General features: G+C 36.4%; 1 protein-coding gene across 2 annotated transcripts in view; it reads left to right on the top strand.

Moving 5' to 3' along the window:
• Positions 1–20,956, top strand: part of gpc5c (glypican 5c) — a 120,477-nt gene that overhangs the window by 57,920 nt on the left and 41,601 nt on the right. The window lies entirely within an intron of this gene.

Raw genomic sequence — 20,956 nt, 5'->3', positions numbered from 1 at the left:
GGAATCATTCGCAGAGTTGCAATTGAATCGTAATGGGCATAATGATTTCAAGTAGATGTTGAATTGGGTTAGTTTGACTGTAGCACATAGAAAAATAAAAATTCAAGTATGATGCCAATGAGCGACTGCAGGCACCAATGGCAAAACTTGTGAAAAAAAAAAAAAAACTCCCACTTGTTATCAGTACGAAGATTGTTTTATTGATGAGGGGAAAACATTTATATCTGCTGTACTATTTTGAAACACTAATATGAACTATAAAAACATGCATTAGAAACACAAATGTACTTATCTTTACTCTCACAGAGTTTGATCTATCTATCTATCTATCTATCTATCTATCTATCTATCTATCTGTCTGTCTGTCTGTCTGTCTGTCTGTCTGTCTATCTATCTATCTATCTATCTATCTATCTATCTATCTATCTATCTATCTATCTATCTATCTATCTATCTATCTATCTATCTATCTCTATCTGTTTGTTTGTTTGTTTTTTAACATATATAAGGCTTGAATGTCTGGACTCCTAAAACACGTAAAATTACAACTTTGGGATTGAGTGAGTTAATACAAATATGACATTTAACAAACCTTACGAAATGTTTGCTCCCTGACCTTGAAGTGCTATTCCGCAGTTCATAGCATGTGACGTATTCTTGGACCTGAGAAAATATGAGCAGTTTATGCCAACCTCAGTGGCTGTCAGAGTCGTTTTCTCCTCTCTTCCGCAAAGCAGACGATGTGCCAAGCGGGCCACCCATTCATCTTCGCATGTGACGGCGGGTTAGTACGCATACTACCATAGGCACTTGACGGCTAGTTTCATGATCAGAAACACATGAGATTGGTGAATGTCTGTTTTGCATCTTTTCCTGTTATGCTAAGATGACTCACTTTATTACCAAGACACTGGCTTTCAAAAACAGCGCTAATGGGTTTACTAGTGTGTTATCACACGCTACCCAGATCTTTTCTTGTGGTGTCAAGTCGTCTTGGAGCGAATAAGAAAACGGAACCCTACCGAGACATTTGGCACCACTCATAAACTCTTCAGAGTGACTTTATGGCGCGGGTCGCAGAGAGAAAGAAGATGTGGGCATTTTGATGCCCCCTTTGCCTCGCTGTGCCCCCGATGAGGGGGAGGGAGACTTGGCAACATAAAGACCCATTGTGAGGGCACTACAGTGGGCCGCGGCCCTGCCACGGGGACCCTCAAAGCTTTTAGGGTGAACAAAGACCCTGCTATGAGGCTGCATGGGAACGACTTTGCTGCCACTGACTGCGCAAACCCATGCTTCTCAAAATCTTTTTTTCAATGATGTACCCCTTGTGAAATAATTTTTCAGCCAAGAAACCCTTAACCAGAGACAAGTATTTTTGGTACTGTCAGTACTGCACCATCCTTGTTTGATTCAACTTTAGAACTACATTCTTAGTGATATATCTAGGCGTATTTTTTTCAACAGATCCATTTTTTTTTTCTTGGCCTGTTCGCTGGAAAATTGCGTCACTAATGACGGTGCACATCCATAGTAAAACTGAAAACATAAGGGAATATGTCATTTTTGCTAAGTAGTCACAAGAGCACAATTCAGCAATTAGCTGCTTAGCATTCCAACAAATTTGCTATGAATTTGACAAGAAAATAAGCTAATCCTGCCACAGAATTTAAAAAAAAAAAAAAGAATATACAAATACCAGCAGAAACCCTGTTAATACCTCTCACACCACCCCACTGCAAGAGCACCATTAGGATTCTGATATCAGTTCGATTCAACATTCGCAGGAATTATTCATGCTTTCCCTTAAATTTTTTGTATGAATTATTCAGAGAATCTAGTGACACGTGTATTCAACAAAGGATACATTGTAGGAATGTGCAAGTGCTGATACATGGTCGCCGTATCGGTGCTGATACCAGGATTATTTCAAGGTATCGGTACTCATGAAAATAGATGACAAAAGTATCGACCAACTGCTGTTGTTCGAAAAGTGCAGAAAATAGGAAATTTACTTTTTGTTGTTGTTGTTGTATTTTCAAGGAAAACAGGGTTAGAGTTAGGGTCAACCTATTTTTCCATTATTGGCATCTATATTCTTGCATCTAAGTCAAATGTCACAGAAAGAATATTTTCTTTTTTTTTTTTAAAGAAATTAAAAAAAGGAATGTTGCAAAACCAAAAAAATACCTTTATTTTTTATTCCTGGATTTTGCTGCAGTTTACCTTGCTATTTTTTTATATTTTTTTTCTCCTTCTAAGTTGTACCACACAAAAATATATATTTATTCTTATAAAAAAGTACGCACAAAGGCCCTATTTACCCGCATTTAAAAGCACTGGTCCACACCATGCCTGGCAAAGTTCGACCAAAGGCTCTGAGAGATTAATGGATGGCAAATATGAAAGGGGATGGGAAACATCTCATATATAGACATTTGGATGCTTAAAATGGACTTTTCATTCCCCAAGAACATATTGGCTTCCCCCCACAAATTCAATCAACACACACAGTTGCGAGGCCCGGGATCGGACTCAACAGCTGGAGGCGTGTTTCATGCAATTGCACTGTGCACGCCATAAGCACATTAAAGGCAACGGGGATTGACATTCTCTTCCTCTTTTTTTCAGTGTCTGATGACAGAAGGGGGAGGGGCGACAGGCGCTCGTAAACATCCAAACTCAAAGTGCGTGTTGGCATGCGCTCAAACGTCTCACAAACACACGTGTGAACACTTAGCACCGTCTGTCCGGAAAGATAAGATCCACCAAAATAACCACACTTGTTTAGATAAGACTAATACTTGTTTGTTATAACCATGTAATAACAACAACACTGATAACATCGTTTAAAAAATGTGATTTAGATGTTGAAGATCAGTTTTTACTGATTATTTTTTACTGAGCCCCATTGACATGAAAATAATCTCCTGATTAAAAAAAAAAAAAAAACATTGTTTACCATTGATGACTATACTGTAGATGTCATTCAGTGCCAATCATATCTTTGGACGTCAAAGATCCATTTTGCCTCGGCTCCACTGACGGGAAAATAATTTAGTCATCAAATGAACTTATTCAGTGCCACTGACATCTATAGATGTCAAAGATCCGTTTTACCCAGGCTCCATTGACAGAAAAATAATTTAGTAATCAAATCAAATCATTCAGTGCCACAGACGGCTATAGACGTCAAAGATCCACTGAATTCCATTGACAGCTACAGATGTCAAAGATTCATCTGAACTTGGCTGGCAGTGAATGAGTTAACCGTAGACAAACTGTGAACTTTTACTGCTGACAAAAAGCTCAGTAAGTTTAGCAGCCCTTTAACAAATATAACACAACCGCTTCCTGCAAAGGATTATCCATACCAAGTCATTCTTGCTGTCATTAGCTTTCTCGTGTTTAACGCCATTTCTTCTGGGATTTGTGATTTACAGCTAAATCCGAGCTACAACCATGGCAGCAAGCAGTAAAAATTCAAACGGACCGCAAGGCCCTACTTTCTGGCGCCTAGCGGCCTCACCACACTCCGCCACTGCGCTGCTGCCTTGACATTACTTAATTAAATGATGTGAACCAGGAAGGAGTCAACACTCAGACTTCATGCCAGTGGCGGAACAGAAAAGTTAAAAAAACAACAGAGATGGAACAAAATATTGCTGTTTGGAGCCCACCAAATACTTCTGGAAATGATTTTGACTGACCAACAAACCCCTGCAGGATTCAATTTGTCTTGAGTTCAGTTACCAAATAGGTCGGCTGCAGATTATTTTTGTTATCCTTTCTTTTTTTTTCCTAGAAGAAGGCAGAGATGATAAAAAAATCGCAATTAATTGATGCCAGTCTTACAAAAGAATTTATAAAGGTTTCATGTTCCAGTTAATGTGTTCCTAATTTGAAAAGACTGCACTGGTCCTTTCAACAACAATCTACATGAGACACTAGTACAACCAAGGTGCAAAAACCATTCCTCAACACAAACTTATCTCCTATTAACTACCGGTTTACATTTTATTTGTGTGAATTAAAATAACTATGCATACGATCAAAATTACTTTATGAAGGAAGTTATACAAACACATTTGTATTTAGTAAACATATTCATCCTCTTTTGTTAATTAACAAGCGACAAAAAAAAGAACAAAAATGTACATTGGAATCAGATATAATGTGGGATTCATTTTTGATGAATTATGAGTTAATCCATCAGTCATGCAGTGAATTCCGCTTAAATTTTGTAATTGACTATATACATATATATATATATATATATATATATATATATATATATATATATATATATATATATATGTGTGTGTATATATATATATATATATATATATATATATATATATATATATATATATATATATATATATATATATATATATATATATGTGTATATATATATATATATATATATGTGTATATATTCAGTAGTATGTAATGTTTTCAAACTTTGCGAAAAATTTGCGTGGATTCTCTGTCCAGCAAGTGGTAGAGTCATTCAAAAGGATCCTTCAAGGCTCCAAGTATGTGTGTGGGTGAATAACTCATGTGTGTACGTTCCATTGTTATTGCAAAGACGGATGAGGGCGCAGTCATCGCCATATTTTACGCGGTGTACGATTCCAACGTTTGGATGGATTGCAAACGACGGACCACAGACGGCGTAAGAGCTCCCGAATGCCTTGCATTTTTATACATTTATGACAATCCATTTGTTTATCATTCGGACATCTGGAATTCATTCGGTCTGCGCGGCGAGAGGTGGGGAGAGCGTTCCAACAGGCGAAACCCGTGCCCCACACCCCCTCCGTCTCTGCTATGCTCACTTTTCCCTCATTTGTCCGGTCCAATCAGTGCTGCGGCTAATTCTCCCACCTGTCTGTCTTGCGTCAGAGGCTCATTCAAGAAAATATCGCGGTGGAAGAAAAGCGGCTTGCTCCAATTTGCTCCAACATTCATCCTCCTTTACTCCCCGACCACCTTTGTCATTCAAAGCAGTTAAATCTCAAATGAGTTTTTCCAAATCTAATAAAGGAAAATGACATTATCTAAGTCAGAATTCTGAGGATAAGGCGAGAAGAAAACTCATCGTCTCGTTTAAAAAAAAATCACTTTATCCTGAGGATTTTAAGTTTATCCTAAGTATTGTCCCTTTCAAGTTGGGAATCAAACTTTTTTTCTCGGATTTCTGTCGTTTTCAGAACTCTGTCCTAGAAGTCAGCATTGTAACTTTAAATTTCACAATTCTCAAGACTAAATAGAGAAACAATCCCAACTTAAAAAATCCTCATTTGAATTCTCACTCCTACAAGAGAACAAGTTGGGTATTCTGACGTTGATTATGACTTGAAAGTCAAAATTCTGACCTTATTCTCACAATTATTAAAATCTGTCCCGGTGTAAAGTCAGAATTCCGAAAATGGTCAAAATTCTGACAATTTTAAGTAACAATTTTAAGACTAGTCAGAGTTTTCACTAAAGTCCGAATTCTGAATAGTAATTATGAAAAGTGAGAATTGCGCAACAATTTGCAAAGCTTTACTTTGCACATTTTCCCTATTTGCATTTGACAATAGTTGCAAACATTTTAGTCCTTCCTTTGTGCCTCTAACAATCCCCGTCCGCTGTTTGTCCCAAGTTGAATTTTGACGCCTCATTCCTTTCCCATAACCCTTTGCTGCTGCCACTGACCCGCTTGACATGGCCACATATATGCCTCCACGTTTCCCGTCTTCGAGCACTTGCTTCTCTCTGTCACGTGCGTTTGGATATTCTCAGTGAGAGCAGTTTTTTTTTTTTGCCAAACTGGATCGTAAAAGCTGACGATTGTGTCCTTGCACTAGTTATTAACAGACACTTTACTGTATGTTTGCACGTTTCTTCCATGGTTATGACGAATGTTTATTGGTTTCCAGCTGTGCTTCTCAATTATATTATTTTGCAGCCCCTTCTCCCAAAAAGACAGCCTTTTGTGCCACCATTCGCCATGCCGAATATAAATAAGATTGTTATTTATAAAAAAAATTATGTATACCTAAAACTGTATCCTTTCTAACATTAATAAAAGAAAAAATACAATATAGATCAACTTGGAACAGCCGTTAACTACTTTTTAACCGTTTACACAGGTTACAGGTTTAAAACAGAAAAACAATGACCAAACTTATAAAACTGCCTGAAATAAAAAAAAGATGTAATTTATCCATGAAACATTGTTTCAATTTAACAAAAGAAAAACAACAATACAAATACATTTTAACTACTGTTGACTATGTTTTTACAGCGTTTATACACATTACAGGTTAGTCTAAAACTGAAAAAAAATCAAGTGCATCAAAGTGTCTGATATTAAAAAAAAAAAAAAAATGGTGCCAATTCAATTTTTATTTTAATTACATTTCACATGGCAAAAACAAATCCTTTTCCCTGACGTCTCCCGCGCCCGCCCTTGCATCGCCTCAGGGGGCCCGCCCCACTCTTTGACAAGGACTGGGCTGAAGTGTGAATTTATGACAGACCTTGGAGGTATTTTTAAAGTATGCCTCCAACTTTCCGTTGTTGTCTTGCAGCTTTTCACTGAAAGGGCCACATTTTTACAGCGGTTGTAGATGTAATACCATTCAAAGTAGCACAATAGGCTAACTGGGTGAGGTGGGGCACCCGGCAATCAATTCACTCATCCGGGGGTTGAAGGCAAGTTAGCGTGAGGACGCCGTGTACGGATGCTAATTGATGGATGAGAGCGTAAAATGAGAGATGTAGGTCAATTGGAGGAAAGAGAGAGCGAGCAAGAGTGACTGGATGATTGAGGCCTCGCTGTTTGTGGCTCTAATTGTCTCGTGTGTGTGTGTCCTGTGTGTTGAGGTAGTTTCGCTTGTCACGTTTTCGGATGTATAATGCCACTGGACAAAAGGACAAAATCATCAGAGGAACTTAAAAAGAAAGCCGCGGTTTGGTTCCCAGGACTCAAACTTGCCCTCTATTGCCAAAACATTTGCGCATAAGTCCTTTGCAATTATTTTTTCCAAAGCACGAAAGATAAAACATTTTGCGCCCCCCTCTACCCTCCTCCAGAGTTCAGTAACAGCCTAATTGAGACCCTCCTCAAGTCCAATACAAAAAAAGGAAAAAAAAAACTATATATACATTTAATAGATACCATAATTCCCTCAAAATAAGATGCCTTTTTTATCCCCAAAATGAAGGCCAAAAATATGGGTACATCCTATACACGGTATCTTCAAATTTGATTTATTTATTTATTTATTTTTATCTGTCAGCCACTTAGGTGGAGTTTTGACACACAGGTATGCCTTTTCACATGAGCCATATTCTTACTTATAATAAGTACCCTAATGGTACGAGCTAGATGGTGGACATCAGGTGGCAGCATGTGTCCGTTGCAGCTAACAGGAGCTCGTGTTAGCTAAGGTTGTTACGGCATTATTTTCAATAAAAGAAGAGAGCAGACTGAACCACCGTCCCAATCCAACCTTGTTCACACTCAGGAATTTTATGAAAACTAAGCGTATCATATAACGGTTATGAGTGCTCCGGTTAGAGAACACGGAAAAGTATTCCATTTGACTCGTTTATCAATTGTGGTGTTTTGACTTATACACACAATCATAAACTTGATGAAACACGGATGCTGCGCAACTTATTATGGTCAAATGAACTTGAGCTACGTTGCCAAGAAAAGGAAAAACAACTGTTTCGAGCACATTCAGTAAGCGCATTCAACGTTACACTGGGTTTATACAGGGTACTGGTCAGTCTGAAACTGAAAAAAAAAGAAAAAAGACTGAAAGCCTGAAATTTTAAAACATACATCATTTTTTATTCCAACTAGAAGCCTTTTTGACCAACTGACCTTTGGATTGAATTAGTTAGTTTTAGCTTGACACCTCTACCCATGAAAGAAAGGTCCGTTTGATGTGAAAGGTTCTCCTATGCACCACATGCTCGTACACACACACTCTGTTCAGTCAACCTTTTTTTGCCAGCTTTCAAAGGCGATGAAAATCCACCTTCAAACTTCCACTTTGATCCGCACACACAGCAGCGTGCAAGTGTGTGGACACTGGATTACGGCCTTCCGGCGGTCACACTATCCCCGTGTGCCCAAGACGACATTCTATAGCAGGACTTGCAAGCCAAAAAAGTTGAAAGAGCCATATTGAAAAATTTAATAAATAAATAATAATAATAACAAATCTGTCTCCAAAAAAAAAAAATTGTAAGCTTTGTGTAAGTTATAATGAAGGCAATGCATGCTGTGCCTAAATCAGCTATATTAGCATGTTATTAAAAAAGACTAGTAAGATACAGTAGTGATTCTTCATGTTTAAATGTTTATTTTCCTTGCAGTGCATGCAACCTGACTGCTGCTCTATAATGCTTTAAGCTTAAATTGCATTAATGTAATGTGTTTCATTGTGTTGATGAAATTTTAGAAAAACTTTTTTATTTTGAAGATTTGAGAAAAACAACTTCAAAATCAACACCATGCTCAGACTTTAGCGACAAAACACATCATATCCAAGTTTATACTGACAAAATTCAGAAATCCCTTTAGAAAAAAAGGCAAATTTGTTACTAAACATGCGCAGATGACAGGGTTGCCCCGTTTAAAGTGACTTCTGTTTTCGGACATCACTGGACAGCTTCTCAACATTGGACGTCTAGGATGTTTTTTTGTTGTTTGGCAACGTCATCACAACACAAACATGGAGCCAATCCTCCTGCATTGGCAATGAAAGCATATGGTTCGCTCCAACAACCGTTGAATCCTCTGTTCTGTTTCTCTTTTTCCCTTTGGGATCATCAAACGGCCATCTGCCCAGCACCACGCTAAGCTGAAAAAAACATGCGTCGCAGGTTATGACGCGAATCTTGGTTGTCAGAAATGTTGAAATTTAATATTTATCCTACACATTTTTACAGCACTGAAAAACATTATAAATGTTATGGCGTTTTTTGTAAACCATATCAAAACAACTATTTTTAATCGATCTATTTTTAAACATAAAAAACAAATTGTACTTCCATTTTCATACATTTTTTTAATATAGCTCCAATAGGGCGGCGCCAAAGAGCCACATATAGCTGCAGGTTTACGTTCAATACCACCACTCAGCCTGATGACAAAATTGGGGTGATTTAGAGGGACGTCGCTTTGGATTTGCGGCAAATCAAAGTGCCTACATTCCAGGGCAAAGTGTTGAACTTTGCTCGATGTTCGATTTTTGGCGCGGGGGGTGCTATGTCTATGTAGATATCGGTGCGGTATTTAGCATCAGTTTGAAAATATGAACAGGCTTTTTTGCTATAGTCCCTAATTCCAATTTCAAGTTTGCGTCTAAATCCCGGCTAGCGGAATCGGAACGGGATTAAATGACAGGTCTGGAAGGAGCGAGGCAAAGCTAAAACAAACTCCCGCTGTGCAAACAACAAAAATTTCAGTGTGGAGGGTGTTTGCACGTGTGTTCCTGTCATCAGCGCACTGTGTGTCCGTGCGGTAATCGGAAACCACGGGGAAAACCTTCCCTAGAATTCCGGGTGGCTTTGGGTGTCGCGGCCCATGCCTTCCCAGTGCATGGTGCACTTTTTTGGAATCCAAAAGAAACGGTGACATACTCAAGGGAAAGTCCACACTCCCACACAAACAGATGCATTTATGCACGCAGTGGATTAAAGTTTTACATTGGCCGAAGGGCAAGCGTGCAGAAAAAGCAGGAATGTTTCAAATTAAAACAGAGAACAGGAATGATGCAAATAAGAAAACAGAGAACGCTTCACTCCAAACTTAAAAAAAAAAACACACAAAATAACTTCAACACATAAACACTGCAATACACTGCAAAGACACAAACAAGAACAAAATAATAAACTTAATATAATGTCAACATATTAAAAGAAACACCCTTCAAAGTGATACATGCTACATTTACAAACAATAAAGCACAATTACAAAGCACAGAATTATTGCAAATGAAGTAAAACAATCTGCCTTTCTTTCAGACCTTTTCAACTCTTTCAGTGCCATGAACAACAATTCTCATCTTTGAAAATAGTGATAATGATAATAAATAATAAAATTCTCATCAAATACATTTTTTTATGGGGGTAACAGATACCCTTAACAAATGCTTACCTAATATAAGCCAAATGAGCACTGTAGTGATAACTGTGACCTTTGGATGGCAGTGTTTCCACACATACAACATAGCTATTGCATACATGCAATTCAAAGTAAAGAATGGAAGTCAATCTTTCATTGGATACCACCGATATTTACATTGCCATAGCACACAAAATTTTGTTGGTTTTGAAATAAGAGTGAAAATGCTAAATATACTGGCCCTCTAGAGGTTTCCTTTTCTGATAACGCTTGGCACAAAAAGAGTTCAAAACTTGGACGTGACTTTTACTGTGTTGTAGAACAGCAGCAAAATGACGTGGCTTGAAACTTGTTGGCGCCCCCTATGGTCTTGCTCACTTTTGCAGTTTGGTGGTTGCATACGTTTTCGTCTTGGTGCCTTTGTTTCTCCCTTTTTTTTTTTGGGGGGGGGGGGGGGGGGTTGTGATGGCATCTTTTTTGGGGCAGCATTTCCTCACCTGTGTACAGACAAGTCTTCGCTATAATTTCATTCTTTTACCTAGATGTCAGCAAATGTCACTGTCAATGCAAGCAGTTGCTCCATGGCCTTTTGGCCTATTTATTTCTTTATTTTTTTCTGACTCCTGGCACTGCCATTTGCCCCTGATAAAACGTGGGCTCTTATTGTATGTATGCCAAGCTGCCGGTTGACTATGAAAGCCACTAAATGCGTTTGACTTGGTGGTCTGCGTTTGTATGTCTGGCTTGCGCTCTTTATGGTGGCCAGCTGAGAGCGACCCTTGACCTTTTCACTCAGCAGCCTCGCCATCTGCCGCTAGGCATGTACATTAAATTCCTGTTTGCTTTGTGTGTGTGTGTTTGTGTGTGTAGGTGCATTCACCAGTCACCAGACACTCCGTTAGGTACACCTGTCAAAGGTCAAATGGAAGAAACATATTCAAAATTTGTGGGGGGGGCGGGGTTCTTGGTTTTGCATGAAGCCTTTAATTCCTTTGATGCCAAAGACATGTTTTTACGTTGCTTCATTCTCAGGTACCTATTTACATTTTCTCAAACGTTTGGCTAACAAATGGTGGAAAAATAGCTGGTGCTAAATGAATTAAAAAAGTCATCAATTACTCAAGGCTATTACGTATTAAAAACATCAATTATGTTCGTACCAAATCAACTTTCCATCCATTATAATTAAGTACCAAAGTAGTAATCACTTTATGTAATTAAGCACTTTAATACCTAGAGTAATTGTTCACTCTAGTACATAGCAATTTGAAGAAATTGTTTATAATTTTTGTTTTAATTTTTGTTTTATAATTTTGTAATCAATTACCTAAAATAATTACTTAATTTGGCACTTAATTAACTAAAGTAACAGATCAGTTGTGTATTTAATTCTATCAAGTAATTGATTTATTCAGTATTCATTTCTAGTACTGTACTTTATTACCTTAAGTAATTGATTACTGTAATGCTGAATTGTTTCATATAATGATTTACTTTAGTCCTTACTTACCTCAAATAAATGATTACTTTGGCGATTAATTACCCAAAGTAATACATTACATTACTATATTATTTCATCCTCTAAAGTACCTCAGCTAATCATTTACATTAGTACTTGTCTACTTAAAGTAATAAGTTACATTAGTGCTGAAGTAATAATTTGTTAGTGCTTAATTACCTAAAATAATGGATTACTTTGAGATCTAATTACAGTATGTGCAGTAAAAGACTACCTGAGTATGTAATTACCTCAGGTAATTGATTAGTTTGGCAACTATCTAGAGTAAAACCTCACTTGACTATTTGTTCACCTAATGTAATTGATTAATAGAGTATTTAATTGTAGTATTTCAGTTTCTACTTAAGTGCTTATTTAAAATTTAGAATTGAATTACCCTAAACTAATTTATTTCTTTGGCACTTAAATACCTAAAGCAATTGATTATTACTGATGTACATATACGTAGTACCTAATAAATTGCCGTACACTCAGCTGTCGTGTGAATATTACAAAAACATCTTTTTGTATAATGTATTATAAACTGTTGACTACCTGCTATAGCTCACCCCGTGGGTAAAAACAGACCAGACAGACAGACAGACCAACAGGTGGCGAGGGCACACCAAAGGAACTTGGTAACCCCCCCGGGCATAGTTTACTGTCCGAGCTCTGCCCCTGCCTGTCCTTGTCTGCCTTGCGTATGCCAACTGCCCTGCCAAGTCCAAGCCCACATTATCCTATCCTGTTTGGCTAGCTTTAAAAGTTTAAACATTATGGCGGTAAAGCCAGACACAGTTTATTTATTTATTCATTTATTTATTTATTCATTTAATTATTTATTCATTTATTTGTTTGTTTATTCATTTTGGGTGGGGGGTAGTTTTCTTGATATTGGGCAAGTTACATTCTTTGGGCTGGTGGCCTGTTCAAATATTGACTTATAGCTCCAGTGTGCAGAGTTTTACTTCCCTCTTGCGGTGAATTGAAGATTGCATAGTGTATTGACAAGTTCTAGTTTAAATTGAAATGACTGATACTCGAATGTTATCCTAATATCAAACCCTACTTTACATCGGATCATATTTTCCTAAATAACTGTAACTCTCAGTTTAAGTTTTTATGATGACTAAAATAACTGAAATATAGGAATGTTCAACCACTTTTCATAAATATTATCTTGTAAAAAAAAAAAAAAACATACAAATGATAGCGCATCACTTCAAGACGGATAATTTAACACCACTCAAAGGCTTCAATCCGTCCTAATCGAAAAACTAGTGAGCGTTGAATACTAAGTTTAGTTGTGTACGGTGTACTTGCCAACTGTAAAATACTGCCCTCAAGTGGCCAAGATGCGCAATTGGGCCATTCGTTCTATTTTGTCTTTATTAATTGTTTTAATAACGTATGACATCATACACTGTAAAGACCAATATTTTTTAATAGCTTTTACATCTGAACGATTTCAATAGCACCCGATAAAGTTTTTGACAGCTGTCCAAAATTCTAAAATTAATTGAATTAGAGCGGATATTCATTTTTAGTAAAAGGGAAAATATTGGTGTCAAATAAAACTAAATGCAATTTAGAACTATTAACTTCATGAAATTCTCAAAAGCGTATCACCTTTTCCAAAATGTCAAAGTAACAGATCAATTTAGAAATGATATTGCTTTCCCCCTTTTTTAAAGGGAGATATTGGCGCCAGGATGTCAACAAAACAAAACACAAAATAATACGGTAGTTCCACCTTTTAATTTAGGCTCGCATTATGTTCACTTTTTGTGTGTATGTGTGTATTCCAATCACACGTATCTTTGTTTTAATTTCAAACCAAAACAAAAGTTGCAAATCCAGTTTCTGAGGCCAACAAAATATTTTGGAAAGATCACTGCAAACTTAAAGGGAATGTGATTTGAAATGTGAATAAGATTTAGACCGTTTTGCAGTTGGAAAAAAAAAGGAATAAATTAAATGATGATTAATTTCAAAAACTAGCAAATAAATGTGTTCTTAATGACCAACAGCTGTTGTACTAGTATGTTTAAACATTTTGAAATTGATTTCATTCACGGCCACCATTCTTTAAAATGCCAAACATCAGCGCCGATATTCTCACTGTCAAACTTGTCAAACGCTTTTGAAATTGTATCTCACCTCACACTTAGTTCGTTGACATTTGGACAACAATTTTTGAAGGAATCCTTTTCCAGAAAAGTGAACGCACCAAAATGTTGATCTGACTTGCTGTCAGTGCACCTTATTGACCACAAGGGTGCAGTATGTGAACGTCTAAAAGTAATAGTCCATCTTTGCCGTTCAACATGCTTCTCTTGGCCTGTGAAGCGTAGCAAATGCCTTTCAGATCTGATGACGTATTGACCAGTTTGTCACTTCAACCTAAGCTCTTAGCTCGTTTGATGAGACACGGCTGAGACTGGGGCATCCTTGCAAATGGACACTTCACGTTATCTGCGCGTGATTGCCGCTAAGTGTACTTGGTGGCCATGTTAAGTGAATCATTATCGGTCATCAATTTCACTCAGCCGGCGGGCTTGCTTCTGTTTGCTAAGTGAGCATGCCAAGACAGAAAAGAGACTTGGGCTCTACTGACAAGACGAATCACTTCTTAAGTCTCTTTTTCAACCACAAACAAAGACTCGGACACCATTAAAGGGACAGTGTGTAAAATGTTGACCTTTTTTTTAATTAAAAAGGAATAACTGATAGTAAATTTCAAAAACTTGCAAATGAATATGTTCTTGATGACCACCAGTATGTTTTTAATATTATCATAGGTCTAGTTATCATTAAACGATATTACATGGAGGGTGGCACTTCTTCGGAGGCGGCCATGTTTGTTATAGCTACGGACAATGGTAGATGCAGCACCTGCAGCACCTCCTGCTGGTTGTAAAGAAAAAAAAACTTCAAATCTTCCACACTTTCCTTTAACCAAGCTAAAAATCATGATTGGAAAAATGGAAAACAAAATCAGCCGATTTTTGGCTATTTGACGGATATCAACAATAGGCCTCTTTTAAAGGGCCTATATCATGATTTTCCAACTTTCCACAAAATAGATGCACTGTAAAAAGTGTCAGAATGATGATTATTGTTTTCAAGAGTAAAAGAAAATCAATTATTTTAGTTGACCCAAATATAATCTGTTTCCTTTTATGGCGGACGATAGATACTGCATATTTACCATAAAGCGAGTGAAAGTTTCAACATTTAACTTTTGTTTACATTTAACTTTTAGGGTTAGCTTGGTCTGTGCTTTGTGTTAGAATTTTACAGCAGACATGTATATTGTCTAAAATGTACATGTATTTTAACAAATTATCTGAAAAGCTGTTCAACAAACCTATTTATCGGGACATTTTATCCACATTTATAGTTTATACCTTTTTATTTATTCATTTTTAATTTTGATCATTATTTTCCCTTATGAACGTCAGCTCCAAATATCGGTTATCAACCTCCTCAACTACTAATAATCGGTATTGACCTTGAAAAAAAAAAAAAAACGTATGGCTCTATATGTAGTGCATTGCAAGCAATACCTACTTCCAAACTCCAAATTCTAATCACCGAAGCTGTCATCCAAAGACTGCATTTTCTTCACAGTTCAAAAAAATAAAATGTAAATAGAATGAAAATCTGCAACATAACTGAAATTGTCCCTGCAGCACAATAATTTGTCACCATGTGATTGCCTACTAATTGTTTATGCCGACGAGCTGACACACTTGTATATTATTTTCTCAAGGTGACTCTATTAGCTTGTTGCATGCTGTGTTTGCTGATACGAATGAGATTTGATTTTGTGCATGAAGGCTCTACTCGGGCATGTTCCCACATTGCAAAAACATGGAAGAAATCTGACATCGTCTGTATGGCACTTTTGCGTTGTTGCTTCATTTTTTTCATTTTGAGAGAAAAATTACTGTCAGTCTTGTTTGCTTTGCTAAAGAAGCAATATGAGTCTACATAGCAGGATTTAAGGGAGATTTATCTGTTGAAAAGATGATATTGGAGACTTTTAATTCCTCAATTGATGTGTAGGGTTGGTTAATGTTTGATGATAGTTAAAATGAGACTCGTTTAAATCAATAGCACTGCTAACTGTACTGTTTAGCTTTTGCTGTAAGCAGGCTTGGGGGGAATCATTTGGACCTTCTGATAAATTCCCGCCGGGCCGTTAATCCGGCCCGGATACATTTTAAAATGAGCAATTATTGTGCATTCATTACCCTAAGGATGGACTACCACCTTGTCTTAAGCATTAGCAATAACATTTCAGACAGGCCGTGACTTAGTCTCGCTGGTGTCAGGCTGAAACCTCATAAATAATAATAATAACAATAATAATAAATAATTTGGCGACACGAGGATTCTGTTTGATGCCATTCATTTGTAATACTTGACCGTCTACTGTAGTTACCAACCTGTCTCCAAGACATACTAATTTCCTGTTTTACCCAAAAGTAGCAAATATTTTTCTTATCCTTTATTTTGTACACTACCCTAGTTTTGTCACACGAGGAGCAGGGTTTTGGGATAACCGCAACTCAAAAAACTAGACTTGGAAACTAAACTTTTAAAACCAGTCTATACAGATCCTGCACATTCAATTCCAGTCACTGATTCACAATTCAAAAAATAAATACAAAAATAAAGTAGTTGGGATTGAATGTCTACAACTCTTGAAAGAGACGTAAAAAATACGTCTCTGGGATTGAATGAGTTAACTTGAAGTGATTTGGGATCTCAGAGTCTAGGGCTGTCCCTGACTGTAAAAATACAATGGACTTTGATAAAATGGCCTCTTTAAAAGTAGCAAAGCATTGGGGAGATTGACATCGCCGGATGTAATTTCACCCCATCCACACTTCTGTAAGCCGCCATACATCTTTGGTCAGATTCAGGTGTCTTGCCTCAGGTGAGGTCTCCGACAAAAAAAAAAAAAAAAAAAAAAATCCTTGATCTTAGGCTCCTGGCCAAAAAATGTCTGGAAAATGACACAATGTTTCAGTTGGTGTAACAAGAGCCTGAAATAAGCTCTGGTCAGATGACTGAAAGGCGCCACACACAATGTGGCAGGAGTCACACTTATCTCTTTCTTCATAAAATTATCATTTTAAGTCAAAATTCTCACTTTGACCTGATTCTAAAGTGAGAAATCTGACAGGACAAAATTCACTTAAAAGTGCAAATTTTAAGAATACTGTATATCAAAATTTCACTTTAAAGTCAGAACTCTGAGAGTATTTAGAATGGCGACTTCCAAGTGAGAATTTTAAAGTCAGAAATCTGAATAAAGTAAACATTCTGAGAATTTTAAGTTCAAAATTGTCTGAATTTGGACATTAAAGCAAAAAATTCTGAGAATCAATTTACAATTCAGTCAGAATTCTAATTATTGATAAAACATTCAGAAATCAAAATTCAGACTTTAAATCAGAAATGTGAGAAGTCAAAATTAGAGTGATATGTTTCACCCCTAATCCTGTTCAAGTCAGAATTAAATTTATAAAGTTAGAATTCTGACTTTAAAGGTGGACTTTTGACTGGTTTGTTGGAGTCAAATCAGAATTAAGTCAGATTTCTGACTTTCAAGTCAAAATTCAAACTAATTATGATTTTGAAAATTTTGATAACATAAACATACTTCCGATTCAGTCAGACTAGAATCAGAATCAAGTCAGAATTGTGAGGTCAGAATTGAAATGAGATTTTTGACTTTAGTAAGAATTTTGTGAAAAATGTTCAAATTCTCACTTTAAGGTGAGCATATCGCCTAAAGGGGGAACATTCTGAGAATAGTCAGAATTACGATAATCTGGTTCAAAATTCAGAATTCTCACTTGACTTTATTGTCCATTGAATCGATTTAATAAAAAATCCCCAAATCACCTCGACTCAGTGTTCCCCCTGACATTACGGATGGCAAAACACGAGGTGTTTACGAGCGCGGGGTGGGCGAGCTCCAAGTATGGCGCTCGCTGTTTGAAGCCGCTTGCCCTGCCAATGACCCCCTGCCAAATTCTGCTCATCTTTCCGTGCTAATGAAATTGCCTCAAGGTGCAAACAACACACTTTTACCACTACTTAAATGTGGACGCCGCTCGTTTAGCACAAGTCAGGTAACAATGCTCGCAACGCTTGGAGGGTCTTAGCGTCGGCTGAATATAAAATACCGCCAAAATATCAAGAGCCAGCATGGACTTGTGTAACACTTGAGCGTGTTTACAGTAACTGGGGATTCAGTGTGCACACACACAAATCATGCTGAGGCAATGTTTGCAAAGTGGCAACAATTGATAGTTGACACGTCGAGCTTATAAGAAAGGATCCCAAGATGTCAGCTGTGTGAGAACGCGATGGCCTTTTGGAACAAAACCCACAAATTTTTCACAGTCACTTGCCAAGCTCTTAAATTCAACACCCACACTTTATTGGAAACATGGAGCTAAGTTGCCGAGCATTAAAGCAGTGCTTCTCAATAATATTATTTTGCAGCCGACCCACCCCGAAGAAAGCTGTTTGCCATCCCAAATATATATAAGATTATTATCTATAAAAATTTCATACCTGTATCCTCCCTAATGTTAACAAAAAGAAAACAATATAGATCAGCTTTCATCGACTGTGGACTCATTTTCTTTTTTGTGTTTACACAGGTTTTAGGTTAGTCTAAAACTGAAAAAAATCGCCCCCTAAATCTACATATATATATATATATATATATATATATATATATATATATATATATATATATATATATATATATATATATATATATATATATATATATATATATATATATATATATATATTCAGTTACACCTTTTTTTTTTTACATTTTTAATTTAATGTGATAGCTCATGCAAACGTGAAGAAGCATGATGATGTGCAGTATTTATTTATTTTTTTACTGATGAAAACACTGTCAGTAATATGCATGCAGGTTTGTAAATCCATTTTTTTGGAATTTCCAATAATCAATTGTGAAGATATCCAGACTACAATTTGCCCTCAATTTGTGAGGATTTCTTCTCTTTTATGGATCCCCTTCTGATGCCACAACCCGAGAAAATACTTTATGCACATATGTTTGTGATTCAATTATTCGCACCTCATAACCGCTTCACTTATCTGTAAACAACCTTGAATGTTTACCATAGCCCACAGCAGGAGCCCAGTTGGCATACATTTTTATTAATCCAAATAAACAAGCGTTTTTTGCTCTATCCTAACAGCAGGACTTCCTGATAGCAAAAAGGAAAAAAAAAAGAAATACAAAAACAACACAGCGAAGACTTGCTCCGTTGAAATGAAGACTTATTAACTTCCTGCTGTGTTTGTATCATTCCAGTCACTTTAAAAAAAAGTTCAAGTACTTTCAAAAAGTTAAATTGGTATTCATTGGTTTTCACAGACTCACATCACTTCTTGCAATTATTCTATCAAAGATGATTAATATATATTTTGAAATGGGTATTTTTTTAGTAGTAATAATAATTGCCAATAAGGTAAAGCTGTGAAGTACCAAAACCAAATTTTCTTGGTTCGTTCCATTTTTTTTTATGTTCATTAGGTTTTTTGTTTATTATTTTTCCTTTGTTTTTATTTGATAGACTTTTTTTATCATTTAAAAGAACAATTCTTTTCTTTTTTTTTTTATTCATTATATTATTTTCATTTTTTATATGTTTTTAGGGTGTAAAAACCCTCACCTAAACTTAACCCACCTTTCTGAACATTTTTAGACATTTTCCACATTTTTAAACACTCTCAAAATTGAACCTTTTGTGAAGGCAGGCAAAAAAAAAAAATGTGTGAAATAGCAAGGCCATGAAAAGCGAACTGCATTATAGCAAAACAACAACAACAAAAAAACACTTATAATAAACACTTATAATACACTAATAATATTAATTATAGTAATCGTTTGGGAAGTTTGATAACACTTTTTTTTTCCAGACCAATACCAGTATGACTATTCAGTTTTTCAGTGTTTTACTAAGCTTGCTAGTGATGTTAAAGGGTGAAGTAAGAAGATGATCAATATGGAAACAAAGCTGGAGATCGTCAAGAAATATAAAGAAGGCTAGGCTAGGCTACCCTTGCAACGGAATATGGCCCTAAGTACCTCAAGTGACGTCACCTCAAAGGTAAATAAAATCAAATTTTTCCTTTATATATTTTTTTTATTTATAATAGTATTTAATTATATACATGGATTAACTTAATATGGCGGGGGTCCACTGTATTTCAAAAGTATTTAAAAGTATTTTATCAATACTGTTTATTGATATCGGCCCCTATTCAACGGTTGAGTACTCGTTGAGTACTCGTACTTGTATCGGTCTGTAAAAAGTGGTATCACACAGCTCTAAATAATAATAATAACCATAATAATAATTGTAGATATCCAGAGAAGCAGGCCCTTGTGCGACCATTAGCCAAGATGATTATGCTCCACTCCTGCTATATAATTAGTCCTCTCAGCTTTTGAAAAGTGAGCCATGTCATTCATCAAGGCCTTTATTATTTGAACATTCACACTCTAATAAGTATTTGTCTTCGATGCGCTTGGCTTTGGCCATTAGTCACAGAAGCCTTTCAAACTAATAGCACGTCGTTATGCATGCCTCGGGCTAATTAGATAAAAAATCATCTCTGTTGGCTACAAGCTGAGGCTGTTTGTCACAATGGAAACTAGTCATATCCGAAGACCACTTAAACAGATAGGGACCTCCTGCTTCACGTTTACACCGTCCCGACGTTGTTGTTTTTCACGCAGTTTCTCTGCGTATTGACTGAAATGCTCGATCACCATGGGTGAGTTTCCCCGCAAAGTTCAGTGCCAGTGTCAACATGAAGGGGGCACTGGGGGTGTGTCCCGAATACTCCAGGTAGGGCTGGACTGGACAGATTTTATTCTGGTGCTGACCCAGGGCGCATGTAGAAGGGTTTAGAGCATATCATGAACTACAGGACCTGCACCAGTACCACCAGCAACATTGGCAACCTCAACAATACCTTTTACGCATAGTTTGAGACCTCAGGCCCCCATACATATATATATATATATATATATATATATATATATATATATATATATATATATATATATATATATATATATATATATATATATATATATATATATATATATATATATATATATATATATATATATATACATACATCTTTGGGACATCTTTTACTTGAAGGAAAGTGTAAGGCAAGGAACATATTTCCTGTGTTGAAAAGCATTAACACAGTATGAATAAAGATGTCTAGTA

This window comes from Hippichthys cyanospilos, chromosome 12 (genome assembly GCF_059441005.1).
Source record: "Hippichthys cyanospilos isolate Australia breed blue-spotted pipefish chromosome 12, RoL_Hcya_1.0, whole genome shotgun sequence".
NCBI classification, from domain to species: Eukaryota; Metazoa; Chordata; class Actinopteri; order Syngnathiformes; family Syngnathidae; genus Hippichthys; species Hippichthys cyanospilos.
Note: the sequence above shows the minus strand (reverse complement) of the source record. Positions and strands in the feature narration are given on the sequence as shown.